General features: G+C 47.6%; 1 protein-coding gene across 1 annotated transcript in view; it reads left to right on the top strand.

Annotated features, from left to right (window-relative positions):
- Positions 1–9,195, top strand: part of KCNB1 (potassium voltage-gated channel subfamily B member 1) — a 66,884-nt gene continuing 57,689 nt past the window's right edge. Inside the window, exon 1 of the mRNA XM_069952348.1 lies at positions 1–79. The gene's annotated coding sequence lies outside the window, so the exon portion shown is untranslated. The remainder of the gene's footprint in view (positions 80–9,195) is intronic.

Genomic DNA, 9,195 nt, shown 5'->3' with positions numbered 1-9,195 from the left:
TCTCTCCTCCCAGCTGGTTCTCCTGTGTCTGGGCTAGAAGAGCCTGAAGACAGAGAAGATGGTGTCTGCAGGAAGCCAGGTACCTACACAGCAGGACATAGGGCAGGGGGAGGGGACCAAGGCTCTCCAGCTGTTGCAAAACTACTACTCCCATCATACATGGGCAGCCATAGGCTGTCCATGCATGATGGGAGTTTTAGTTTTGCAACAGCTGAAGAGCCAAGGTTCCCTATCCCTGACATAGAGGATACATATACACAGGAGACCTACACAGGAGGATACATATATACAGGAGACCTACACAGGAGGATACATATATACAGGAGACCTACACAGGAGGATACATATATACAGGAGACCTACACAGGAGGATACATATATACAGGAGACCTACACAGGAGGATACATATATACAGGAGACCTACACAGGAGGATACATATATACAGGAGGATACATATATACAGGAGACCTACACAGGAGGATACATATATACAGGAGGAGACATACAGAGGAGTGTATAGAGGATACATATATACAGGAGGAGACATACTGTATATACAGGGGTACATGGAGGATACATATATACAAGAGGAGACATACAGAGGAATTAGGGCTGGGTGAGTAAACTAATTAATTCGCCCAGAAGGTTAGAATCGATTAGATTTTTTGTGAAAATCTTAAATTAAATTTTCACAAAAAATCATTGCAGGCGGAGCAGCATGGATTGTTGGGTTGGCGGCCGGGCAAGAGGTGCAGGTCAAGCGGGCGGCGCGGAGGTGAGGTGCATGACGGGCTTATGGCGGTGCGTGGAGTGTTGGGCCGGAGATGAGGTGCAGGGCGGTCGGGCAGTCCGCCTAACAGAGCTGCGACTGACCTGCCCGAGCTATAAATATCACGTCCTGCTCCCCTCCTGGCCACACGTGCAGGTCCCCGGTCTCTGGAGCAGGCCGCAGGGACTGTAGTGGTGATATCACCACTACAGTCCCTGCGGCCTCCTTCAAAGACTGGGGACCTGCATGTGTGGCGGGGAGGGGAACTTGTGTGCCAGGGTGAGAGGAAGAGGAGGAGGGCTATGTGCACTCCTGCCCCAATCACCCCCAGCTGCCCCAGTCCCCCTAGAGTCACCCCCAGTCTGCCTCAGTGCCCCTCAATCACCCCCAGTCTGCCCCAGTCCCCCTCAGTCACCCCCAGTCTTTCCCATTTCCCCTCCGTCATCCCCAGTGTGCTCCAGTCCCCCTTCAGTCAACTCCAACCGTCCCCAGTCCCCCTTCAGTCAACCCCAGTTTGACCCATACACCCCCAGCTCTCCCAGTCACCCCCAGCTCCCCCAGTTTGCCCCATACACCCCCAGCTCCCCCAGTTTGCCCCGTACACCCCCAGCTCTCCCAGTCACCCCCAGCTGCCCCAGTTTCCCCCAGTGACCCCTCAGCTATACCCGTATTACTACTACACCCCTCATCTTTACCTGTACTACTACAGCCCACATCTGTACCTGTACTACTAATCCCCCTCATCTGCACTACTAATATACCCCTCATTTATACCTGTACTACCTCACCCCTCATCTTTACCTGTACTACTACTACTAATGCCCCTCATCTGTATTACTAATACCCTCCATATCTATACCTGTACTACCTCACCCCTAATCTTTACCTGTACTACTACACCCCTTATTCACTATACCTCCACTACTACACCCTACCTAGATGGAGGCACCAGTGGTATGGTGGTATAAGTAACTATGTGGTGATAACATTTGTTACTTATATAATGGTAATAGATGATGTGGCTATGGGGTCATACAGCGCAGTTATGGGCGTGGCTATGTCCCTCTTTCCCCCCAGTAAAAGTTGGGGGGTATGCATATATACAGGAGTACATAGAGAAGACATATATACAGAAGTATATAGATGATACATATATACAGGAGTACATAGAGGATACATCATATATCCTCTATGTACTCCTGTATATATGCATCCTCTATGTACTGCTGTATATATGTCTCCTCTGTACTGCTGTATATATGTCTCCTCTATGTACTGCTGTATATATGTCTCCTCTATTTACTCCTGTATATATGCATCCTCTATGTACTGCTGTGTAGGTCTCCTCCTGTGTGTATATATATATATATATATATATATATATGTATGTTTATTTACACTGATCCAAATTTTCCTGCATTGCATATTCCCTCGTGAATATTTATATATACACGCACACACAGGAGGAGACCTACACAGCAGTACATAGAGGATAAATATATACAGCAGTACATACAGAGGATACATATATACAGGAGGAGACATACACAGCAGTACATAGAGGATACATATATACAGGAGTAGACATACACAGCAGTACATAGAGGATACATATATACAGGAGTAGACATACACAGCAGTACATAGAGGGGACATATATACAGGAGGAGACATATACAGGAGTACATAGAGGATACATATAAGTATGTGTGTTTGTTGTTTTGTTTATTATTATTTTTACTAATGGGGGGTGCACACACGAGGGGGGTGTTCTAAAAAGAGGAATGCCTATACCCACAGGACCACAGAAGTGATATAAACTATTGTAAAAAAAAAATACAGAAACCCCAGCTTTCCCAGCATCTTGTATTTGTAGTCAGTATAATGGAGGTCACCCAGCTTTTCCACCATCTTATACTCAGTATGATGGAGGTCACCCAGCTTTCCCAGCATCTTATAGTCAGTAGGATGGAGGTCACCTAGCTTTCTCACCATCCTATACTCAGTATGATGGAGGTCACCCAGCTTTCCCAGCATCTTATAGTCAGTAGGATGGAGGTCACCCAGCTTTCCAGAATCTTATACTCAGTTTGATGAAGGTCAACCAGCTTTCCAGCATCATATACTCAGTACGATAGAGGTCACCCAGCATTCCTAGCATATGTCTATGGGTACGTTCCGTGTCATCGCTGAGCCGCCCCATAGACTTATACAGGAAAGTGACTTCTGATCCCTTCACAGGGCACAGTAGGATATTTGGTCACAAATGACGAAGATGTTATAGGTAAGGGCCAGAGTGGTCCTTAAAGGATGGGCCGCCAGCCTGCTACTTATGGGCCAGTGCTGTGTGCTTGCCCCCCGGGCTAAAATTTGCCAGCCAGCCCCTGGGTGTACTACATCACACACATCACCAACACCTCCATATACACTTCAGGTGTACTTCATCACACACATCACCAACACCTCCATATACACTACAGTTGTACTACATCACACACATCACCAACACCTCCATATACACTACAGGTGTACTACATCACACACATCACCAACACCTCCATATACACTACATGTGTACCACATCACACACATCACCAACACCTCCATATACACTACAGGTTTACTACATCACACACATCGCCAACACCACCATATACACTACAGGTGTACCACATCACACACATCACCAATATCTCCATATACACTACAGGTGCACCACATCACACACATCGCCAACACCTCCATATACACTACAGGTGTACTACATCACACACATCGCTAACACCTCCATATACACTACAGGTGTGCCATATCACCAATACCTCCATATACACTACAGGTGTACCACATCAGCAATACCTCCATATACACTACATGTGTACCACATCACACACATCACCAACACCCGTACATACACTAAAGGTGTACCACATCACACACATCACCAATACCTCCATATACACTACAGGTGTACCACATCACACACATCACCAACACCACCATATACACTACAGGTGTACCACATCACACACATCGCCAACACCTCCATATACACTACAGGTGTACTACATCACACACATCACCAATACCTCCATATACACTACAGGTGTACTACATCACACACATCGCCAACACCACCATATACACTACAGGTGTACCACATTACACACATCACCAATATCTCCATATACACTACAGGTGTACTACATCACACACATCACCAATATCTCCATATACACTACAGGTGTACCACATCACACACATCACCAACACCTCCATATACACTACAGGTGTACTACATCACACACATCGCCAACACCACCATATACACTACAGGTGTACCACATTACACACATCACCAATATCTCCATATACACTACAGGTGTACTACATCACACACATCACCAATATCTCCATATACACTACAGGTGTACAACATCACACACATCACCAACACCTCCATATACACTACAGGTATACTACATCACACACATCGCCAACACCACCATATACACTACAGGTGTACCACATCACACACATCACCAACACCTCCATATACACTACAGGTTTACTACATCACACACATCACCAACACCACCATATACACTACAGGTGTACTACATCACACACATCACCAACACCTCCATATACACTACATGTGTACCACATCACACACATCACCAACACCCGTACATACACTAAAGGTGTACCACATCACACACATCACCAATACCTCCATATACACTACAGGTTTACTACATCACACACATCGCCAACACCACCATATACACTACAGGTGTACCACATCACACACATCACCAATATCTCCATATACACTACAGGTGCACCACATCACACACATCGCCAACACCTCCATATACACTACAGGTATACTACATCACACACATCGCTAACACCTCCATATACACTACAGGTGTGCCATATCACCAATACCTCCATATACACTACAGGTGTACCACATCAGCAATACCTCCATATACACTACAGGTGTGCCATATCACCAACACCTCCATATACACTACAGGTTTACTACATCACACACATCACCAACACCACCATATACACTACAGGTGTACCACATCACACACATCACCAATACCTCCATATACACTACAGGTGTACTACATCACACACATCACCAATACCTCCATATACACTACAGGTTTACTACATCACACACATCACCAACACCACCATATACACTACAGGTGTACCACATCACACACATCACCAACACCTCCATATACACTACAGGTGTACCACATCACACACATCACCAACACCTCCATATACACTACAGGTGTACCACATCACACACATCACCAACACCTCCATATACACTACAGGTGTACCACATCACACACATCACCAACACCTCCATATACACTACATGTGTACTACATCACACACATCGCCAACACCTCCATATACACTACAGGTGTGCCATATCACCAATACCTCCATATACACTACAGGTGTACTACATCACACACATCGCCAACACCTCCATATACACTACAGGTGTACTACATCACACACATCGCCAGGGTAGGCGATGGCCTAGGGCGCCATCTAGTGGTAAGTTACAGGGGCGCATTTTCAATTTCTTTAAAAAAATAAAATAAAAAAAATCATTGACCTGCCAGGACCTACAGAGGCTCCGCCCCCTCCTCACCATGTGACCTCTTCTCTGTCTGACTGCTGGAGGCTGTACCGACTGCTGGGCTGCTGTCTGGTTGACTGACTCATCATTCTTTAGGTGTAGGAATGCTGGGAATGCTGGGAGAGCTGGGAATGCTGGGAGAGGGAGGTCACCTAGGTCACAGGGCTGCCCCATATCCCTGCACTGCTCCTCTATACACAGCACTTCCCATATTGTTCCCCAACCTGTGGGTCACCAGCTGCTCCAAAACTACAACAGTCACAGCATGATGGGAGTTGTAGTCCTGCCACAGCTCGGGAGCCACAGGTTGGTGAACACTTATATTCTGTTTATTGTGTACAGGCTAATCCCCCTGACACCAGTGATTTACAGTCAGGGGGTACAGTATACACGGTCTTGTTACAGTCAGGGGGTACAGTATACATGGTCCTGTTACAGTCAGGGGGTACAGTATACATGTCCTGTTACAGTCAGGGGGTACAGTATACATGTCCTGTTACAGTCAGGGGGTACAGTATACATGTCCTGTTACAGTCAGGGGGTACAGTATACACGGTCTTGTTACAGTCAGGGGGTACAGTATACACGGTCCTGTTACAGTCAGGGGGTACAGTATACACGGTCCTGTTACAGTCAGGGGGTACAGTATACATGGTGCTGTTACAGTCAGGGGGTACAGTATACATGGTGCTGTTACAGTCAGGGGGTACAGTATACATGACCCTGTTACAGTCAGGGGGTACAGTATACACGGTCCTGTTACAGTCAGGGGGTACAGTATACACGGTCCTGTTACAGTCAGGGGGTACAGTATACATGTCCTGTTACATTCAGGGGGTACAGTATACATGTCCTGTTACAGTCAGGGGGTACAGTATACACGGTCCTGTTACAGTCAGGGGGTACAGTATACACGGTCTTGTTACAGTCAGGGGGTACAGTATACACGGTCCTGTTACAGTCAGGGGGTACAGTATACACGGTCCTGTTACAGTCAGGGGGTACAGTATACATGGTGCTGTTACAGTCAGGGGGTACAGTATACATGGTGCTGTTACAGTCAGGGGGTACAGTATACATGACCCTGTTACAGTCAGGGGGTACAGTATACACGGTCCTGTTACAGTCAGGGGGTACAGTATACACGGTCCTGTTACAGTCAGGGGGTACAGTATACATGTCCTGTTACATTCAGGGGGTACAGTATACATGGTCCTGTTACAGTCAGGGGGTACAGTATACACGGTCCTGTTACAGTCAGGGGGTACAGTGTACAAGGTCCTGTTACAGTCAGGGGGTACAGTATACACGGTCCTGTTACAGTCAGGGGGTACAGTATACATGTCCTGTTACATTCAGGGGGTACAGTATACATGGTCCTGTTACAGTCAGGGGGTACAGTATACACGGTCCTGTTACAGTCAGGGGGTACAGTATACACGGTCCTGTTACAGTCAGGGGGTACAGTGTACAAGGTCCTGTTACAGTCAGGGGGTACAGTTTCCATGGTCCTGTTACAGTCAGGGGGTACAGTTTCCATGGTCCTGTTACAGTCAGGGGGTACAGTATACACGGTCCTGTTACAGTCAGGGGGTACAGTGTACAAGGTCCTGTTACAGTCAGGGGGTACAGTATACACGGTCCTGTTATTTTCGGGGGTACAGTATACACGGTCCTGTTACAGTCAGAGGGTACAGTATACATATACACCACAGGTATGCAACATCACCAATACCTCCATATACGCTACAGGTGTACCACATCACACACATCGCCAATACCTCCATATACACTACAGGTGTACCACATCACACACATCGCCAACACCTCCATATACACTACAGGTGTACCATTAAAAGGTATTGTGGGGTGGGGGGCTCCAGTAGCAGAATATAAGACTATGGTGGTCTCCAGTCTCAGGGGTCTTAGGTCAATGCATTTATGAGAAGTGGTTGGAGCAGAGGTAGTGGATCCCGGAACACCGGCCTCCTCCTGGCATTTAGCCGCCAGCCGGTCATTAGAGATAAGTGTGGAGAAATCCATTAGGATCCATTACAGAAAATTAACAACTTCTCAGTGAGCAGAGCCCCCTTCCCTCTCCTTAAATTATGTATGATAATGTATTCCCTGCACTAAGAGTGCAACACCGGCACCACACGTGTCAGACCACCACCCTGCCCCCAACTATATACAGAGGGACATAATCACCAACCTCCATACAGCACCTCATCTCCATACAGCACCTCATACAGCACCTCACCTCCATACAGCACCTCACCTCCATACAGCACCTCATACAGCACCTTACCTCCATACAGCACCTCACCTCCATACAGCACCTCATACAGCACCTTACCTCCATACAGCACCTCATACAGCACCTCACCTCCATACAGCACCTCATACAGCACCTCACCTTCATACAGCACCTCATACAGCACCTCACCTCCATACAGCACCTCATACAGCACCTCACCTCCATACAGCACCTCATACAGCACCTCACCTTCATACATCACCTCACCTCCATACAGCACCTCACCTCCATACAGCACCTCACCTCCATACAGCACCTCATACAGCACCTTACCTCCATACAGCACCTCATACAGCACCTCACCTCCATACAGCACCTCATACAGCACCTGACCTCCATACAGCACCTCATACAGCACCTCACCTTCATACATCACCTCACCTCCATACAGCACCTCACCTTCATACAGCACCTCACCTCCATACAGCACCTCATACAGCACCTTACCTCCATACAGCACCTCATACAGCACCTCACCTCCATACAGCACCTCATACAGCACCTCACCTTCATACAGCACCTCATACAGCACATCACCTCCATACAGCACCTCATACAGCACCTCACCTCCATACAGCACCTCATACAGCACCTTACCTCCATACAGCACCTCATACAGCACCTCACCTCCATACAGCACCTCATACAGCACCTCACCTTCATACATCACCTCACCTCCATACAGCACCTCACCTTCATACAGCACCTCATCTCCATACAGCACCTCACCTCCATACAGCACCTCATACAGCACCTTACCTCCATACAGCACCTCATACAGCACCTTACCTCCATACAGCACCTCATACAGCACCTCACCTCCATACAGCACCTCACCTTCATACAGCACCTCACCTCCATACAGCACCTCATACAGCACCTTACCTTCATACAGCATATCATACAGCACCTGACCTCCATATAGCATCTCATACAGCACCTGACCTCCATACAGCACCTCATACAGCACCTCATCTCCATACAGCACCTCATACATCACCTCACCTCCATACAGCACCTCAACTTCATACAGCACCTCACCTCCATACAGCACCTCATACAGCACCTTACCTCCATACAGCACCTCATCTCCATACAGCACCTCATACAGCACCTCACCTCCATACAGCACCTCACCTCCATACAGTACCTCATACAGCACCTTACCTCCATACAGCACCTCATACAGCACCTTACCTCCATATAGCACCTCATACAGCACCTGACCTCCATACAGCACCTCATACAGCACCTGACCTCCATACAGCACCTCATCTCCATACAGCACCTCATACCACCTCACCTCCATACAGCACCTCATACAGCACCTGACCTCCATACAGCACCTCATACAGCACCTGACCTCCATATAGCACCTCATACAGCACCTCACCTCCATACAGCACCTCATACAGCACCTGAC

Source organism: Dendropsophus ebraccatus, chromosome 14 (assembly GCF_027789765.1).
Source record: "Dendropsophus ebraccatus isolate aDenEbr1 chromosome 14, aDenEbr1.pat, whole genome shotgun sequence".
Taxonomy (NCBI): domain Eukaryota; kingdom Metazoa; phylum Chordata; class Amphibia; order Anura; family Hylidae; genus Dendropsophus; species Dendropsophus ebraccatus.
The sequence above is the reverse complement of the archived record's forward strand: the minus strand, read 5'-3'. Positions and strand labels throughout refer to the sequence as shown.